We start from the raw sequence: 21188 nt of genomic DNA on the forward strand, positions 1-21188 counted from the left end.
CGAGACAGGCACGGCAGCGAAACGCGACAGACAGACAGGGGAGGGACACCCCCCCCCCCCCCCATTGAACACGACGGACTGGAGACACTACACACACGGTACAACCCAACACAATGACACAAGGAACACGTCCCGGCCTAGATACACAAACAACAGAGACGCAGAGAGAGATATACAAAAAGGCTGCACGCAAATACGTTACGACAACAATAAACATATTTAAAACGAAAATAATCTAAACACACACACACACGCACAGACACCAGAATCTGAACCGAACTCTCTGACAAATACGGCCCAAATGATTGGGGCACACACACAGACCCACATAGAACGCACACTAAGACGCTAGCCATATCAGCAGGCCAACTACATTAAATACCAGACAGCACGACCAACTGTTTACATGCAACCGGAAATATGCTGGAGCACACAAATGTGCAACGGTCTAAAATGCATAACGAAGATATCCTCTTCAGTTAATAGTTTTTTAACTCGCTCCCTTTGTTATACTAGCTCAGTACAGCATGTTCTTGTTTATCGATGTCCAACTCTGCAAAGCTTATGTAAACTTAATATTTGTGAATACATGCCTACAATGACTCATACGCCTCTGCGTAGGCAATTACATGATATTCAGATGAATCCGCATTATAGTTACCCCATGTTAACTGAAACTTTAATACGCACGCCTCTGCGTAGGCGACTACCCGCTTAAACCGTTTTATACTTGAAACCTGCTTTTATGTTGTGATAACAATAAAAATATTTAAAACAATTAGGGGAACGGCTGAGCCCGCAGGAGTGTACCCAAACTCAGGAGTTGATTACGGTTAAGGGGGCCACGTTCTCCAATTTACCTAGGTACATACCTCTGGCCTCTCACCGCATAGAAACCCCAGGCCAATTACCATTACGCCAACCTCCCTACAGCATCCCTGAATCTGTAAAGGAGAATATGCGCAAGGAGATTCAGGAGATGCTTCAGTTAGGGGTTATTGAACATTTGTCCCACGGCATCCCTGGTAGTGCTAGTACCGAAGCGGGACGGAACGACCCGCTTCTGTGTAGACTATCAGAGGCTAAATGACAAAATGGTGTCTGATGCCTATCCAATGCCCAGAATAGATAAACTTCTAGACAAGATGGCCAAGGGCCAGTACCTCACTACAATAGATCTTTGTAAGGTGTACTGGCAGATTCCACTAGCCGAAGAAGCCATACCAAAGTCGGCATTTGTCACCCCTTTGGCCTCTACCAGTTTGCCATTCGGGATGAAAAAAAAACGCTGGCAACTTTGCAGCGTATGGTTGATCAGCTATTGGATGGGTTTCAGGAGTACGCTTGCACCTACCTGAACGATATAGCTATTTATAGCAACACTTGGTCAGAACACCTGACCCACGTAGGAGCGGTGTTAGACTGTATCAGAGAAGCAGGGTTGACACATAAACCTAGCAAGTGTCATATAGTACCTCGGCCACCTCGGCCACAGAGTAGGTAGCGGCTAGCAGAAACCTGAACCAGCCATAGTAGAGGCTGTAGCCAAATGGCTGACCCCCATACTAAGACTCAGGTCCTAGCTTTCCTGGAACAGGAGGGTATTATCGCAAATTTGTACCCCACAAATTTGTGCCCTGGCCAAACCCCTCACTGACTTGACCCATAAGAACCTCCCTAGGCAGGTAGTCTTGGCCCCAGAGTGTGAACAGGCATTCCAACAACTGAAAACTGCTCTAATTAAGACACCTGTACTTCACACAGATGCTTCTATTTTTGGATTAGGGGCAGTATTGAGCCAAGTTGGAGCAGATGGAGGCGAACAACCTGTGACTTAATTAAGCAAAAAATTACCACGAGAAGTAAGCTACGCTGCCATTGAAAAAGAATGCCTGGCCTTGGTGTGGGCCCTCAAGAAGTTCCAACCGTACTTATATGGGCAAACCTTTTCCTTACAGATCACAACCCGTTAGTGTGGCTCAACAGGATAGCAGAAGACAATGCCAGGCTGCTTCGCTGGAGTTTAGCGCTGCAGCCTTTTGACTTTACAATACACTACCACCCTGGAAAGCAAAATAGCAACGCTGACGGGTTATCCAGACAAACTGAACTTGAAAAGTGATCTGTGAGTACTCCCCTGGACATCCCCAAGCCAATCCTTTAAGATCAGACTGTGTATGCCGGCTTGTAGTTACGGGAGAGCTGTGTGGCAGGACCAGCCACCTATTCGTATTAAAGACTGAGTTGTTTCGACAATTTTTGTTCTCGAACAGACTAAAGATATATTGTTTGACTGTCGAACAACCTACCGAACCATGAGCCCACCCAGGGGAGGCATGTGCCTCCAGTTGACGGTATTCACACTTAGAAACCACAAGGTTCTAAGTGGTCGGATGGGTGTCCGTCGTTCGTATGACCGAAAACGTGGTGGCAGCCATCTTTGTTCATGAACAGACAGCGCTGCTTGGTCCTCAAGTGCATGGAACTATAATCTTGTTCGTTTCCCTTCACCTATAAAGAGCGGCATTCGTATGAAATAAACTACTGAACACAGGGCACACGACCCCCTGTTACACAAACAATTCCCTTTGTTATTTTAATTGTTAATACTCCCGAAAGAAGACCAGTCAAAGCCTAAAACCATCCGTAACTATTTCGGGGTTTCACCTCATGGTTGACTGATGATATTGAGTGATATTTTGACAGAGTGGACCCTCAGATCCCTGCTATACGGTGAAGTATCTTTTGTGGAGTTCTTAATAAAATTAATGTGTGTTATGAGGGTTTGAAATATTGTATATTTTCTGTACCTGGGAGATAATGTAATGAAAGCGCTGTCCTTACTCAATTATCTCCCAGGTACAGAGGAGGAGTCTGGGAAATGTTAGCTTGTCCCCTGTCTCCAACAAGGTCCGCCAATGGAAAACCCCTAGAATGTAAATCAAGAAACCCTTTGCATGGGGAGTTGCATAAAAGCCAGCTGTGGCAGAATAAAAATCAGTTGACTCCCAGAACTGTGTATCTCCGGTTATTGGGAAATTGGGATTGTGTTGCTGTACTATGCTTCTCTTTGATGTTTTACAGTCTACCAGCAGAGATATTGATTTTAATATTGCAGCTCCGCTACAAACTGTATTTACCCTTGTATACTGATGTTACTTTCTCATATTTGACAATCAAAATCAAATAACATCAGCTCACATCACCGATATTGTGGGTGACCATATATACCTTCTAATACTAAAAATAGGGCTACTCCTAATTAAAAACCTCAATATAATAGGGCTGATTGACTAAATATTGCACTACAGTTACATTCAGAAAATTTACTGGGAACACTCCAAAATTGTATTTATACATACCGCATTCACATAGCTTCAGAACAACAATAATACATACTGAACTAAAAATAAAACAACAAACACAACTAAACATAATGATAGATGCAAGACCTCTTTTGAATAGACAAAAGGGGGGATTTCTGTTTCCTCATTTCACCATTTATTGACAAGACATCCATGGACACATTGTCTAAACATCAATCCACATTAAAATGCTATAAACGGGTTACAAGCAACACTATAAAAATAAATGTAGCCCCATGTAACAAAAGCACAGCTTAGTGGAAAGGGGCCTTGACAGGGCTAGGAGTCGGGCATAGGAGGAAGGTATGTAGGAATTGGTGGGTAAGAGGGTTAGGGGCTGAGCTAAATAGGCAGCCATCTTCGAAAAATCACTTTTAACTTGCTTACCTGGCTGAGTTGGTATGCACCTTGTATGTCCACTTATTAGGCCTGGTAGGTGTCTTTTCCCCTCACAATGGGTGGCCGCCCAGGTCTCTGTCAGCGTCGACTCCATACAGGATGGGGCTGCACTTGGTGCGGGGGCCGCCATGGATGACAGTGGGCCCCCTGGACTTCAGCAGGTGATGGGGCTGCCGGGAAGGAGGGCGCCCCCTGGCGGGAATCCGAGGAATAGCAGCAAGGCTGTCCATGTCTCCAGAGCAGGCCAGTGCCGGGGCAAGGGGTCTATCTGTGCGCCCCGTAGGTGGGGGAAGGGTGGCTGGTGGGCAGCCTGGGACCCGTGGGCAGGGGGGCAGGGTTCAGGGCTCTCCGGCTGCTGCAGTGGGCCCCTTAGGTCGGTGGGGGGTTGCTTGGTTGTTTCCATGATGGTCTCCAGTGCCCCTGGGGGTAAGGGGTTGGGGCAGCCTGCTGACAAAGGGGGTTATAGGGGTGTGGGGGACATATGGCAGCTGGACGTCGGTCCCTTTGGCATGGCCGGGGTGGTGCAGGGAGGGCTTGCCCCCCCTTTCTGGGATGGGTGGGGATCCGGGCGTGGGTGCCTGTAGGGGGGACCAACGATGGGCAAGGCGAGGTTCTACTGGGCAGTGGCCCAGGGCAGTGGGCATGATGAGTCTGGCATGCATTCCTCAGCCTGTCTTCACCTGCTGCGAACCATTAAGTGGGCAGTGGGGCAGTTTGGAGTGTCAAGGTTTTTTGGGCCTTAAAATTGATTCGGACAAGGGTGAGTGCTGGCTGCCTCAGGATAACTGGTAGGGTGGTGGGGCGTGGTGGCTGAGGCCTTTCGGGCTATTAAGGTGACACTTCGGCAGCTACTATCGCTCCTCGGGAACTTAACTTTGCTTGCAGGGTGATTCCTATAGGGCAGATTTTCAGCAGGAGCCTGTATGTGTGGTCGCCGCACCATTTCATCAGGGTGCCATCGACCATGCGGGCTGATCTGAAGGTGTGAGATCCGTTTTTGCAAGATTTCAGGGCGGGGGTTTTGGTTGCTAATCTTGAGCTCATCACGGATGCGTCAGGCAGCGTGTGGTGCGCAGAGCTGTGGCTGGTTGATTCTTAACTTCGTGTTTTTGGAACTTTTGCCTTTGGTGGTGGCGCCAGTGCTTTGGGGTGACAAGCTTCGGGACCAGAAAATGGTCTTCTTTTCGAATAACGTTCATTGTACACGCCGTCAATAATCTGTCTGCTTTATCGAAACTGGTGGTGTGTCTGTTGCGGCGCTTTGTTTTGTCTCTGTATGTCACTCAATGTGGTTATCTGTGTGCGGCATGTGCCAGGATATTTGAATGTGGTAGTTGCCTCATTTGCAGTGGTCCTAGTTTTGGACCATAGCACCCGGAGCGCAGGGGGTGGGGCAGGCATGCCTGGATGAGAAGCTCAGAGCTTCTTGCTTGGGTCTTGCTTTGACCCCTCGCACGTGGGCTGCCTACTGTAAAGTCTGGGATTCATGGGAAAGCTCGTGGGCTAGGTTGGATCAGATGCTTGTGGGGGATTCGCGGCTCGATGCCTTGCTTTGGTTTACGTTCAGGTTGTTGGCAAGGGGCGCATCCCCGGCAGTGGTGGATAGGAATATGGCAGCGCTAGCATTTTGGTTCAATTTACACGGGTGGGAGAATCTCATGAAAACTTTTGTGATTCAGCTTAAGGGGTATCGGAAGGGGCGTAGGGTTTCTGATGCTCGGAGGCCGGTGTCCATGAGGGTGTTGGAGGGTCTCATTCGTGTGTTACCCGAGGTTTGTTTTGATGATTTCAAGGGGCTTCTGTTTAGAACCGCATTTCTCTTGGCCTTCTTTGGTGCAGTCTGGATCGGGGAGCGGGTTAGCGCTAATCGGGTGAATAATGGGGGGTATTCAGGTGGCGGATGTGCGCATTTAAGATGGATGACTTGTGCTTCATTTGGCCCGGTCAAAGACCAATTTCAGGGGCTTGGGCAAGGACGTTACTCTGTGTTTGCCGCAGTGTCATGGTATCTGCCGAAGAGGCCCAAGGTTAGGAGTTCCTTATTGGTGCATGCGGATGGTTCTTCACTGTCTCGTATTCAGTTTACCAAGGTTTTTAGGTTTGGCTTGGCAAGATTGGGGTCGCACGCTGGTAAATTTGGGACTCATTCTTTCCGTATCAGGGCGGCTATGGAAGCAACGAAGTTAGGCTTAGTGGAGGCCTTATTTAAGAGGATTGGGAGATGGGAGTCATGAGGTTTTGTCTTATGTGCGTTTGGGGCTGGTAGATTAAGAAGGGTGGAACTGTGGGTCTTGAGAGTCGGTGTTGATGTTTTTATTTGTCTCCCTAGGTAAAGTCGCCTGGATCGTCGGTCATTCGTTCGTTTTCTGGGCCGAGAGGAGGGCCGCAGCTCGAGTTTAGCATCAGCAGATGGGCTTTCCAGTGGACCAGAGAGCAATTTGTTTGTTTGGTTACAGGTGCCTTTGTTGGGGGGCGTATGTGTTTCGGATGGTATCGGGTGGGGGAAGACCTGATTTTCTTGTTCTACATGCTGGGGGGAATAATCTGGGCCTGGTACGGCAGCGTCAGCTCATGAAATGGATAAAGCAGGACATTAAAGGGATCCTATAGTGCCAGGAGAAAAAAGTCGAAGCCGCTGTCCCTCAGCGCTGGGTCAAGCTCCGCTCACCCTCCAATGGCCACGGGCGCATTAGACCTTATTATTATTTGTTTTCCTGTGGGGAAAATCTGATGCTGGAGGTCCGTGAGGACAACCAGCATCAGATAATGGACCAAAAGTCTGTTTGGATTCCAGAAGCCCTCTAGTGGCTGTCTGTTAGACAGCCACAGAGGGCAGACTTAGAGCTACAATGTAAACATTGCAGTTCTCTGGAACTGCAATGTTTTACATTGCAGCTCTAAGTGCAAAAGTAGCACAGCACCCAGACTACTTCAATTAGCTGAAGTAGTCTGGTTGCCTACAGTGTCCCTTTAATAGGTTGAGGGGACTGCCCAGGGTAATGTTGGTTTGGTCGGAGATTGTTCCCCAATGGCAGTGGCGGCACGCGCGTGACCTGTTAGCAATCGATCGCTGACGTGGAAAGGTGAATAGCTTGATGGCTAGTTTTGTCAGGAAAGTGGGGGGAGTGGTAGTGAGGCATCGGGAATTGGAGGCTGGGCTGCACGGTTACTATCACTCGGATAGAATTCACCTTTCCAAAGTGGGGTGGGACCTTCTGAACCTGGGTTGGCAGGAGGGGCTGCTTAGAGCGCTGTTTCTTCTGGGTGGAAGAGTTCAGACGGCTTAAGGGATCAAGGTTTGGGATGGTTTTTGGAAATGGTTAATATGGTTCTTGGTAAATTTGGTAGGTTTCAAGCTTGTTGGTGGCTCAGAACCTGGTGGGGTAGGGGTATCCGGGTATACCACTACTATAGTTAATAAAATGTTGGCACTTTAATTTATGTTCATGTTGAAATACTGTTATATGTTATTTACTATGTTATATATGAGTCATTGCCTTTTTATATCTAACAGTGGGCATACAGATGTTCTATGGCGGGGTTTGGGGCAATGACTTTTTAAATGTTAATTTATTCAAATATTATTAATAAAGCTGTGGACAATTTTGACCCATATACCGTAGTGTGGGTGTCTTATTGGGTTAGGTTTGTGGAGGTTTTGTTTTGATTCCGCCGGCCCGTATGGCGACTATGCACCTGTCATTCTATATATCACATCACATTAACAATTTGTGCAGGGAAAAAAATAACCAATCTGCTCCAATCTAAATGTAGTTAGTAGACATATTAATAACAGTAAGGCTTGAATGATTCTCATTTTTGATAGGCGTGTAGCCTTGTATAGTATTACTGAGGATCCTCACATGTTGTTTCACTCAACTGACCTCAATACATTTTGAAGCAAATATGCCTAAATTGGTCTGAATGGAGTGGGACATTTTCTCTTGGCCCCAACTGTACAAACTTTTTGTGGTTGCTTTACTCACCAGTTTCAGCTTTCTCATCTAGCCCTCACAACAGCTTTTCTTTACCTTATAGAAGTCTGTTATGGTGTAAGCACTGGTGTACGCCAGTTTGCCAGCCTCTCAGGGCCCCCTGCGGCTGTCAGTGCTTTTGTATTTCATATTTACCACTGAGGATTCAAAGCAAGAACTGAAGAATATACACTCCAGGTCTTCGCTGTACTTTAAGAGACTCTTTATATTATTGCTGATTTTTGTTTATTATCTCTCATTGTCCTACTTAGCGCACCCTGTATTTGATGTATATTGTTCTCTCCATTCTTTGAAGGGCTTGAGGGTTACCCTTCCCCTCAGGTGTGCAGCTCTATTCTCCCCTGTGATCAGTACTGTAGCGCTGTTCCTCTCCTATTTTTTTTTTTGAATTGTTATAAGATTATTTTCCATTACCTGTCTTCCACTTAACTCTCCACCTACAACCCACCTTATGCCTCCAAGAATGCATCTATGTCACAGGATGCATGTATTTATTTGTACAACGGGTAGTACTGCTTGTTTCTCCAGTCTCAGTGGGAACAGAGTTTCTCGAAAATTGGTGCAACCAAATATATATATATATATATATATATATATATATACACATATATACACATACATACACACACAGTGAGGGAAAATGTATTTGATCCCCTGCTGATTTTGATCGTTTGCCTACTGACAAAGAAATGATTAGTTTATAATTTTAATAGTAGGTGTATTTTAACAGTGAGAGACAGAAAAACACAAAAATTCCAGAAAAACGCATGTCAAAAAAGTTATATATTGATTTGCATGTCAATTAATGAAATAAGTATTTGATCCCCTATCAATCAGCAAGATTTCTGGCTCCAAGGTGTCTTTTATACAGGTCTTTTATCTCTTAAAGGGAGTGCTCCTATTCTCAGCTCGTTACCTGTATAAAAGACACCTGTCCACAGAAGCACTCAATCAGATTCCAAACTCTCCACCATGGCCAAGACCAAAGAGTTGTCCAAGGATGCCAGGGACAAGATTGTAGCCCTACACAAGGCTGGAATGGGCTACAAGACCATCGCCAAGCAGCTTGGTGAGAAGGTGACAACCGTTGGTGCGATTATTCTCAAATGGAAGAAACACAAAATAACTGTCAGTCTCCCTCTGTCTGGTGCTCCATGCAAGATCTCACCTCGTGGAGTTTCAATGATCATGAGAACGGTGAGGAATCATCCCAGAACTACACACGAGGATCTTGTTAATTATCTCAAGGCAGATGGGACCATAGTCACCAAGAAAACAATTGGTAACAGAATACGCTATGAAGGACTGAAATCCTGCAGTGCCCACAAGGTCCCCCTGCTTAAGAAAGCACATGTACAGGCCCGTTTGAAGTTTGCCAATGAGCATCTGAATGATTCAGAGGAGGACTGGGTGAAATTGTTGTAGTCAGATGAGACCAAAATCAAGCTCTGTGGCAACAACTCAACTCGCCGTGTTTGGAGAAGGAGGAATGCTGCCTATGATCCCAAAAACACAATCCCCACTGTCAAACATGGAGGTGGTGTCAGGGTACCTGTTGTCTCTACCTCAGAGGAGGTGAGATACTTAGACGTTCATCCTCTCAGAGGGGTTGACTCACTCGTTCCTCGCAGTTCTCTCGGCCGTTTACACGCCGGCCGCGAGGGACCCGCTTCCTTTTATGACGCGGCGCTCAGTAGCCGACGTCATGACAACAATCCGTTCCGACCTGTCAATCAAGTCCCGACCACGAATCAGGACTCGTCGGGGGCGTGATTACCTATCTAGAACCAGGGTATAAAGTAGGGCTTTATGCATTTGCTCATTGCCCTGTCGTGGTTCTAGCTTGTCTAGTCACTCAGTGCTCTTGTTTTCTATTTGTCTCTTTGGTTTTGACCCGGCTTGTTTGTTCTACCCTGCTTACCTCTATTACCCTTTGACTCGGCTTGTCTCTCGCTTATCTGCTCTCTCGTTCCCTCGACCTCGGCTTGTCTCTAGACCATTCTTTGCTTACTCCTTACGTTAGTCCGGCCATTCTAAGGTCCGGTATACGTACCTACCTCCTGTTTGTACTTTGCGTGTTGGATCCCTGTCCCGATCCTGACATTACGACAGGGCCAATGGATCCTGCAGGTACAAACACTCAGGTTGGTTCTTCCGACTCTAGATTTGAGGCCATGGATCATAGAATGGATCAGATGGCTCTAGCGCTGCAGACTTTATTATCTCGTTCTAATAATCAACCAGAAGAGATGCGTACTACATCCATCTCCCCTGTAAGTTCAGGTCTAGAGGTAGCCACAGTAGGTGCTTCTTCCCGTATTACTCCTCCTGTACGTTATGGTGGCTCTCCGGATAAGTGTCGTGGTTTTTTAAACCAGATAGGTATTCATTTCGAATTACAACCCCGCTCCTACCCTACAGATAGAGCGAAGGTTGGATTCATTATCACACTACTCATTGATAAGGCTCTGAGATGGGCCAATCCATTGTGGGAGAATGATAACCCGTTAGTCTATAATTATAATGCCTTTGTCGCTGCTTTTAGAAGAACTTTTGACCCTCCAGGTCGAAGGGTCAATGCAGCTAGATTATTGTTGCGCCTTAGACAAGATAACCGAACCCTTGTGGATTATGCACTAGAGTTCAGGTCCTTGGCGGCAGAAGTTAAGTGGAATGAACAGGCTTATATAGACGTATTTTTAAACGGACTATCAGATAAAATTCTAGACGAGGTTGCTACAAGAGAGCTTTCTGAAAATTTGGAGGATTTAATTTCTTTTATTTCTCGTATTGATGAACGTTTAAGAGAGAGGCAGAACACTCGAGATAGAACCCGTAGACCTTCCTTTAAACTAGCTCCCTCATTTCAAAGTCCTGAATCCACAACCTCAGCTTTTCCAGAACCTATGCAGATAGGCAATACTCGCCTCTCAGAAGAAGAGAGACAGTACAGGAGAAGGGAGGGGTTGTGTATGTATTGTGGAGTAAGAGGGCACCTACGCCTAAATTGTCCTAATCGCCCAGGAAATGCTCGCACCTAAGTTTCTCTAGAGGACAGGCCTTGGGTGTTTCTATTTTGTCCTCTATACATAATTATAAAGATCACAGGCTTCTGCTACCTGTTTCTTTAGCTTGGGAGAAGGGAGTACTAAAAACTATGGCGTTGGTAGATTCCGGAGCTGCTGAGAGCTTTATTGACCAAGTTTTTGTTACTAAACACTCTATTCCATCCCAGCTAAGGGATACACCCTTGGCCGTTGAGGCCATAGATGGTAGACCATTATCTGAACCTGTTATTTTTCGTGAGACCATACCTGTTAACGTAACTGTTGGTATCCTACACGAGGAAGGTATATCTCTTATGCTTATTTCGTCTCCTTCTGTTCCTATAGTCCTGGGGTATCCGTGGTTAAAGAAACATAACCCTATTATTGATTGGGAACTAGGGGAGATAGTCTCATGGGGTCAGGGTTGCCAGAGCAGGTGCTTACAGAAAGTCTCACCGGTTTGCGTAGTTAACGCACCGGCTAATTCTACCCAGTCTACAGACGTACAAATACCGCCTCTGTACCTGGATTTAAAGGCAGTCTTTGACAAAAAGAATGCTGACACTTTACCTCCACACAGGTTCTTTGACTGCAAGATCAGACTCCTGCCTGGGACCATGCCTCCGAGGGGTACGGTATACCCTTTATCCACTAAGGAGAACTTAGTCTTAGAGGAGTATATTCGTGAGAACCTAGACAAAGGATTCATTAGGAGATCCTCCTCCCCTGCCGGGGCTGGGGTTTTTTTTGTGAATAAGAAGGATGGTACGTTAAGGCCTTGCATTGATTTTCGAGGCTTGAATAAAATAACGATTAGAAATGCCTACCCGATTCCTTTGATTACTGAGCTCTTTGATCGTCTAAAAGGCTCCAAGATTTTCACCAAGTTAGATCTCAGAGGGGCGTATAACTTGGTGAGAATTCAGCAGGGTGACGAGTGGAAAACAGCGTTCAATGCCCGATATGGGCACTATGAGTACACGGTAATGCCTTTTGGGCTCTGTAATGCACCGGCAGTATTTCAGGACCTGATCAATGAAGTTCTTAGGGAATTTCAACAGGATTGCGTTATTGTATATTTGGATGATATACTAATACACTCTAGAGAAATTGAGACCCACCACAGACAAGTCAGAAGGGTATTGCGCAAACTTCTACAACATGGGTTGTACTGCAAATTGGAGAAATGTAGTTTTGACCAATCTCAGATAAACTTTCTTGGTTACGTGATTTCTGGGGACGGGTTTAAAATGGATCCGGATAAACTCCAGTCTATTTTAGATTGGCCATTACCCAGGGGTCTCAAAGCCATTCAGAGGTTTATTGGATTCTCCAATTATTACAGGCGTTTCATTAAAGGATACTCTTCTATTATTGCTCCTATTACCAATATGACCTGACAGGGGGCTGACACTAAGACTTGGTCTACTGAAGCTCTCGTTGCTTTCAAGACACTCAAGGAACTTTTTGCTTCTGCACAATTTTAGTTCACCCTGATACGACTTTGCCTTTTCTACTCGAGGTAGACGCCTCAGAGACAGGGGTAGGCGCTATCTTGTCTCAAAGGTTAGGTGTGGATAAACCGTTACATCCATGTGGTTTTTTTTCCAAGAAATTATCTGGGCCTGAAAGCAGATATGACATTGGTGACAGGGAACTACTGGCGGTCATCATGGCTTTAAAGGAGTGGAGACATTTATTGGAAGGGACCTTGCATCCTGTTACTATTTTGACGGATCACAAGAACTTGTCCTATATTGGGGAGGCCAAGCGCTTGTCCGCCAGGCAAGCTCGTTGGTCCTTGTTCCTCACTCATTTCAATTACGTGCTCACTTATAGACCTGGTTCTAAGAACTCTAAAGCCGATGCTTTGTCTCGCCAACATGAACCTTCTAATATATCTGAGGCGGTTTTGTCTTCTATAGTTCCCAAGTGCAATATTATCGCCAACACGAGTCTCAGGATTCATTCTCCGTTGCTGGCCGAGATCATGAAGTTACAGCATCTGGCTCCTAGACAGGGTCCTGGGGCAAGGTATTTCGTTCCTCCTGAACTCCAACTGGAACTGTTTCAGTGCTTTCACAACAGTAAGGTGGCTGGGCATCCTGGCATTCGCAAGACGTGTGCCTTGATTTCCAAAGATTTCTGGTGGCCTTCACTACGTAAGGATATTAGGGATTTCGTCGGAGCATGTGAGGTCTGTATGAAGACTAAACAACCTCATACCGTGGTCCTGTCTGGCTATGGACTTCATTGTCGATTTGCCTGTTTCTAAAAAACAGACTGTTATCCTCACGGTGGTTGACAGGTTTACTAAGATGGCTCATTTCGTGCCCTTACCTAAACTGCCATCTTCTCCCGAATTGGCTGAGATATTTGCGAGAGAGATTTTTCGTTTACATGGGATACCCTCCGAAATTGTTTCTGATAGAGGTTCCCAATTTGTTTCCCGTTTTTGGAAATCCTTCTGTTCTCAACTGGGCATCAAATTGAATTTCTCTTCTGCCTATCATCCCCAGTCTAACGGAGCTGCTGAACGCACCAACCAAAAGATTGAACAATATTTACGTTGTTTTGTTTCCGAACAACAGGACGATTGGGTCGGTCTGATTCCTTGGGCGGAGTTTGCACACAACAATCTCGTTTGTGATTCTACTCGTTCTAGCCCCTTTTTCATGAATTATGGCTTTCATCCTTCCATTCTTCCCTCGGTTTCTCCCTCCCAAGGGGTACAGTCGGTTGACGTTCATGTTGCCAATTTGAGGAAGTTGTGGGATCAAACTCGACAAATTTTCCTGCATAATTCCGCGTTGTTCAAGAAACACGCTGATAAGCGTAGAAGGGCGGCTCCGGCTTTTGTTCCAGGTGATAGGGTATGGTTGAGTACCAGAAACATTCGCTTGAAGGTTCCTTCTATGAAATTCGCCCCTCGTTACATTGGCCCTTACAGGGTTCTGACTCGAATTAACCCAGTTGCGTATCGTCTGGCCCTTCCATCTGCCTTACGCATTCCGAACTCCTTTCATGTTTCCTTGTTGAAGCCTCTAGTATGTAACAAGTTTTCCTCCGCTGTATCCTCTCCTCGCGCTGTTCAGGTTGAGGGTCAGGAGGAGTATGAGATCAACTCCATCCTCGATTCTCGAATCTCTCGGGGGAGGTTACAATATCTTGTTGGCTGGAAGGGATATGGTCCTGAGGAGAGGACTTGGGTACCTCAGGAGGATGTGCATGCTCCTCGCCTCCGCAGGGCTTTTCACTCTCGTTTTCCATCTCGCCCCGGTTCCTTCCGCCCGGTGGGCGTTTCTGAGAGGGGGGGTACTGTCAGGGTACCTGTTGTCTCTACCTCAGAGGAGGTGAGATACTTAGACGTTCATCCTCTCAGAGGGGTTGACTCACTCGTTCCTCGCAGTTCTCTCGGCCGTTTACACGCCGGCCGCGAGGGACCCGCTTCCTTTTATGACGCGGCGCTCAGTAGCCGACGTCATGACGACAATCCGTTCCGACCTGTCAATCAAGTCCCGACCACGAATCAGGACTCGTCGGGGGCGTGATTACCTATCTAGAACCAGGGTATAAAGTAGGGCTTTATGCATTTGCTCATTGCCCTGTCGTGGTTCTAGCTTGTCTAGTCACTCAGTGCTCTTGTTTTCTATTTGTCTCTTTGGTTTTGACCCAGCTTGTTTGTTCTACCCTGCTTACCTCTATTACCCTTTGACTCGGCTTGTCTCTCGCTTATCTGCTCTCTCGTTCCCTCGACCGCGGCTTGTCTCTAGACCATTCTTTGCTTACTCCTTACGTTAGTCCGGCCATTCTAAGGTCCGGTATACGTACCTACCTCCTGTTTGTACTTTGCGTGTTGGATCCCTGTCCCGATCCTGACAGGTGGAAACATTATGCTTTGGGGGTGTTTTTCTGCTAAGGGGACAGGACAACTGAACCGCATCAAAGGGACAATGGACGGGGCCATGTACAGTCAAATCTTGAGTGAGAACCTCCTTCCCTCAGCCAGGGCATTGAAAATGGGTCGTGGATGGGTATTTCAGCATGACAATGACCCAAAACACACAGCCAAGGCAACAAAGGAGTGGCTCAAGAAGAAGCACATTAAGGTCCTGTAGTGGCCTAGCCAGTCTCCTAGCCTTAATCCCAAAAAAAAAGCTGTGGAGGGAGCTGAAGGTTCAAGTTGCTAAACGTCAGCCTCAAAACCTTAATGACTTGGAGAGGATCTGTAAAGAGGAGTGGGACAAAATCCCTCCTGACATATGTGCAAACCTGGTGGACAGCTTCAAGAAACGCCGGACCACTGTGATTGCCAACAAGGGTTTTGCAAGTTGAAGGGGTCAAATACTTATTTCACTCATTGACATGCAAATCAATTGAAACTTTATTGACATGCATTTTTCTGGATTTTTTTTTTTTTTGTTATTCTGTCTCTCACTGGTAAAATACACCTACCGTTAAAATTATAGACTGATCATTTCTTTGTCAGTGGGCAAACGTTCAAAATCAGCAGGGAATCAAATACTTTTTCCCTCACTTTATAGAATGAATATATATATATATATATATATATATATATATATATATATATATACACATGCTGCATGGATTCTAAAAGAAGACCAGAGTGACCCATTATATATGTGATGATGGATTCAGTCTTTGGTTACTTCACATTCTTCCATAAAATATGGAATCCATGGTTTGAGGTGAACTTGGATTTCAGTAATTTATCTCTATTTCCTTCCATCTCTAAATCTTCCTCCCTGCCCTTCCTTTTGCTTCCTGTATTTTCCTATATTATCAAAATACACCAAATGTATCTGGAATTGAAAAAAAAAAATGTATATAGCTTTTTCAGGAAACTTTGGTTCATGAAGGCAAAAAGTGTTGGGTGTTGGGTGTTGGGTGTTACAGTGCAGCTAAAATAAATATAGTGCATATTTATAAATTAAATACAGTGCAGCTAAAATATACAACAATAAAACACATACCTCCCAACATTTCAAATGGAAAAAAGGGACACTTTAATTATGGTGGTGTGAGTAAGGGTGTGACCAGGGGTGGGGCTGTTCTGAGAAATATTAGGTAACTTACTAATAAAAAATGTATGCAACTAAAATGTAATTTACAACCAGAACAATGCATCTTATTTACACGGAGTGATTCATAAACACATTTATTGTAGTTTAAATATATATTATTGCTGTGGAGCTTTAGTATGCACTCAGACACACAAACACTATGGAACTATTAAAAAAGATGGATTGAAAAGAGTGAATGGTGCCAAAAATAGGGACTGTCCATCCTAAATACTTTGAAAATATAAAAACATAATAGCAGACTTTTCATGGGCCATATATTTTAGAGAAGTTGCTAGATTGAAGTAGGGAGGATCAAAGCTGAGCTTTATTACATGGCCATTATTGTGTTTAACATATACAATGGTCCACTTTTCCACCCAAATGATCTACTTAAAGGACCACTATAGGTACCCAGACCACTTCAGCTCAATTAAGTGGTCTGGGTGCCAGGTCCATCTAGGGTTAACACTGCCTGCTGTAAACATAGCTGTTTCAGAGGAACTGCATTGTTTACAATAGAGTTAATCCAGCCTCTAGTGGCTGTCTCATTGACAGCTACTAGAGGTCGCTTTCCTATGGACTGATTGAATGCGCGCACTGCTCTTTTCACGCATGCGCATTCAGCGCTGATGTCGGAAGAGGGAGGAGATTTCCCCAGTGCCAATGGAGCCCGGCGCTGGAGAAAGGTAAGTGATTAACCCCTTCAGCCCCCTAGAGCCCGGCGGAAGGGGGACCCTGAGGGTGGTGGACCCTGAGGACTCCAAGCACTGCAGCAGACACCATAACCACCGTAGACTCCTCCAGAGAGCCAAACAGGAACCAGCTATTCCAAGAGCTTAGCAGTGATTTAGCAAGGGAATATGTCAAGCATAGCAATCCCTTGTAGCAGATTCCCCCAATAAGAGACGGCACTCCAAATTGAGGGTAAAGTAGAACTCGAACTTTAATGGCAGGTACTCTGCTTTTATGCAGTGCTCCCCTGCAAGGGAGACGCCCACAGGCAATTATGCATTAACCAACCAGATGACGGTTACATCCCACAGATTCCCTCCTCTCTGCTTGGGAGATAATTGAGTTTCTTACTGTATCTACTCAATTATCTCCAAGCTAAAACTTATACTTTTTATACATTTTTATAACTTTCTCATTTTACATCGTACATGAATAAAACATTTTTATGAACAACACAACTTGTGGAACAACATATTCAAAATTTGTGAAAATCCATCCAGTGGTTCCAGAAATATTAAAAAGTCTCTTTGGACCGCACGCCTGTTTGCATGCCCAAATCAGTTCCACTGATTCAGGCTGTGTGGTTGGTCTATTTCTGCCTTGAAAATTGACAAAGTCCCATCCGAAGGCAGCGTTCGAATAGTCGAACGCACTTCGACTTCTGTTGGGGGTTGCGTTTCCGTGGTGTTAAATGGTCTACCAGAGGTCTATTTTACACCCAAAATGACAAAGTCCCGTTCGAACGTGTGTTCAAATCTTCAAATGGGACTTAGTCTCCAGCCGCAGTGTCGAAGGGTAGGGGAAGGTACAGCTCACCGCGTTCGACTGGATTAAAATGGCCGCCGCCACGTGTTCGACTGTCTAATGGCGGCCACTGCCATGACTTCGGCACTTCAACGACTTCGGCACTTCGACTGTGTAATGCCTTAACTACGGTATCCTCTTACTTCCTGGTTCCACGGAGTCTAGCCACACCCCTTTATGACACGGTCTGCCTATTTAATCTGACTGCACCAGCTGATCAGGGCTGGATTATTGAACTACGTTCCTTACTCACAACCAGGCTACAACTTCGTTGTGAAAGCCTCTGCTACCAAACCGGACTGAAAGACTCTGCAAAGTTCCCTTCACCTCTCCTCATCCAAGACTAAAGATTAAACACTCTTCATACGCCTCTGAGGATATCTCGGGAACCAGTGTTCTATGTGCAGGAAGCTAAGTAAAACCAATGTGATAAGAGTTGCATCTAAAAGCTGTTATTACCTGTCTCCAAAAGTCCTTCGGTAAAAACAATCCTGTTACAGCTAACTTCAACTCATACTTCATATCAGTTATCTGCATCTGGCTTGCTTAAGTTAAAGTATGGAACAGCTATTGTAATTACTTCTCACCTAAACCGTTAACTCTATTAAGAGACTCTTTATTGATTCAGTGTCTGCAATTTTCTATCGTTTACTCCTTAAAGCTACAGTGCCTGTAACTGTGGACTTCAGTTATCATTTACTACTTAAGCTACAGTGCCTGTAATTTGGAATTAAAGTTTTTACCTTTTACTTTCTTTAATAAATATTCAACTATACGAAATCTGCAGTTGTGTTCCTTCATAACAAATGTTTAAACGTGACAGAATAATCCAGCCATTGTAATGGATCCAGCAGATTTCGATTCTACTATAACTACTCTGAAATAGCTCACCCACTCAATCAACTTAACAGTAAAAAACATCCCTTCAATTGGAACGAGAAGGCTCAAACTGCCTTCACTGAATTAAAGAGAAAATTTACAACAGCTCCTATTCTTCAACTTCCAAATCCTTCATGTCTTTATGTCCTTGAAACGGATGCTTCGGAATTTGCAATTGGAGCTGTCCTTTCTCAACACAAAACTCCTCAAGAACCTCTTCATCCTGTTGCCTTCTTCTCACGATCATTATCTCCTGCCGAAAAGAATTATCCTACAGGAGAAAAAGAATTATTAAGTATCAAAGCGGCTTTAGAAACCTGGAGACACCTTCTTGAAGGTGCTCAGAACTCTTTAATCATATATACTGACCATAAAAATCTCGAATATCTTCACTCCAATAAAACACTGTCTGCTCGACAAGTGAGATGGAATCTCTTTTTTTCCCGGTTCAACTTCCAAATCGTCTTTAGACCTGGGTCTAGAAACAAAAAGGCTGATGCCCTTTCCAGGATCCATAAAGACACTCAAATTGAACCTCCTTCGCCTAAAGTCATTGGAATCTTATCTTCTCTTATTGATGACATTAAAGATCTCAGTGAAGATGCTCTCGAACTTCCTAAATCAATTCAATTATCCAAGAAAAACGGTCTCTACTACTTCAAAGACCGGATTTACGTACCTCCCTCTTTCAGAATTAAAGTACTCGAATTTATTCATGATTCTCCTCTGGCAGGTCATCCAGGTATAAAAAAGACCCTTGAATTGTCTAAAAGATACTATTGGTGGCCTCGTCAAGACCAAACTATTGAATCTTATGTCAAATCTTGTTCTGTATGCCAAAGATCAAAACATGCCCATCATCAACCATTTGGTCAATTATTGAATTTACCAATTCCTGAACGACCTTGGCAATCCATTTCTATGGACTTTCTGGTAGAATTACCTCCTTCTCATCATCATACCACCATTTTAGTGGTGGTAGACCGCTTCACGAAAATGTCTCATTTCATTCCTTTAAAGAAGTTACCCACATCCTCTGAACTTTCGAAAATATTTCTTGATAACATAGTTAAACTTCACGGACTGCCAGACGAAATCATTTCAGACCGAGGAACTCAATTTACCTCCAAATTCTGGAATGCATTGTGCGCCACTCTTCATATCCAACGTAAACTATCATCTGCATATCATCCTCAAACAGATGGACAAACTGAAAGAGTCAACCAATGCCTAGAACAATATCTACGATGTTATTGCTCTCACTTACAAGACGATTGGATAACATGGTTACCCATGGCAGAATTCGCATACAATAACTATTTTCATACCAGCAGTAAAATGACTCCATTTCTATCCAATTATGGATTCCATCCTTCCTCATTTCCTGCTCAGACAGTTTCTTCATCTAATCTCTCCGATTCGAATCAAATCTCTCATATGTCCTCTTTATTCAAGAAATTGCATGAGAATCTAGAATTGGCCTCCTCCAATCAAAAGAAGTTTTTTGATACAAAAAGACAACCTTCACCTTCTTATAAAATTGGTGATCTTGTCTGGCTTTCCTCAAAGAACATCTCTACAAATCGTCCATCAAAGAAGTTAAGTTCTCTTTTCCTTGGTCCTTTTCCAATAATATCGGTTATCAACCGTAATGTCGTTAAATTGAAACTTCCACCAACTTTAAAGCTACATCCTGTTTTTCATGTATCCTTGTTGAAGCCTCATCATCCTGATCCTTTCCAAAGAAATGTCACTACTTCTCCTGATCCCATATTGGTCCAGGGTGAAGAAGAATACGAAATTCAAAGTATACTGGATTCAAGGATCCATCGTGGCTCCTTACAATACCTCATCAGATGTAAAGGATATGGAATTGATGAAGATACATGGGAAAACTCGTCTGTCGTTCATGCTGACAAATTAATTTCCAAATTTCACAAGCGTTACCCTTCTAAGCCAAGTCAATAGCACCCTGAGGTTGCTCATTAGAGAGGGGGTACTGTAATGCCTTAACTACGGTATCCTCTTACTTCCTGGTTCCACGGAGTCTAGCCACACCCCTTTATGACACGGTCTGCCTATTTAATCTGACTGCACCAGCTGATCAGGGCTGGATTATTGAACTACGTTCCTTACTCACAACCAGGCTACAACTTCGTTGTGAAAGCCTCTGCTACCAAACCGGACTGAAAGACTCTGCAAAGTTCCCTTCACCTCTCCTCATCCAAGACTAAAGATTAAACACTCTTCATACGCCTCTGAGGATATCTCGGGAACCAGTGTTCTATGTGCAGGAAGCTAAGTAAAACCAATGTGATAAGAGTTGCATCTAAAAGCTGTTATTACCTGTCTCCAAAAGTCCTTCGGTAAAAACAATCCTGTTACAGCTAACTTCAACTCATACTTCATATCAGTTATCTGCATCTGGCTTGCTTAAGTTAAAGTATGGAACAGCTATTGTAATTACTTCTCACCTAAACCGTTAACTCTATTAAGAGACTCTTTATTGATTCAGTGTCTGCAATTTTCTATCGTTTACTCCTTAAAGCTACAGTGCCTGTAACTGTGGACTTCAGTTATCATTTACTACTTAAGCTACAGTGCCTGTAATTTGGAATTAAAGTTTTTACCTTTTACTTTCTTTAATAAATATTCAACTATACGAAATCTGCAGTTGTGTTCCTTCATAACAAATGTTTAAACGTGACAGACTGCATCCGAAGTGCCAGTTTAAAAGTTGTAATACTGCTCCAAAGTATTTAAAGGGCCAGGAACAGCATACAAAAACCCATTGTGCCCAAATACAGTTCTTAAAGGGTTAATACACCCCAGGGCCATAGTCGCAGGGCAGGAGGCTAGCAACCAGGCTTCTCCAGTGCACAG

The sequence above is a fragment of the Pelobates fuscus genome, chromosome 1 (assembly GCF_036172605.1).
Source record: "Pelobates fuscus isolate aPelFus1 chromosome 1, aPelFus1.pri, whole genome shotgun sequence".
Taxonomy (NCBI): Eukaryota; Metazoa; Chordata; class Amphibia; order Anura; family Pelobatidae; genus Pelobates; species Pelobates fuscus.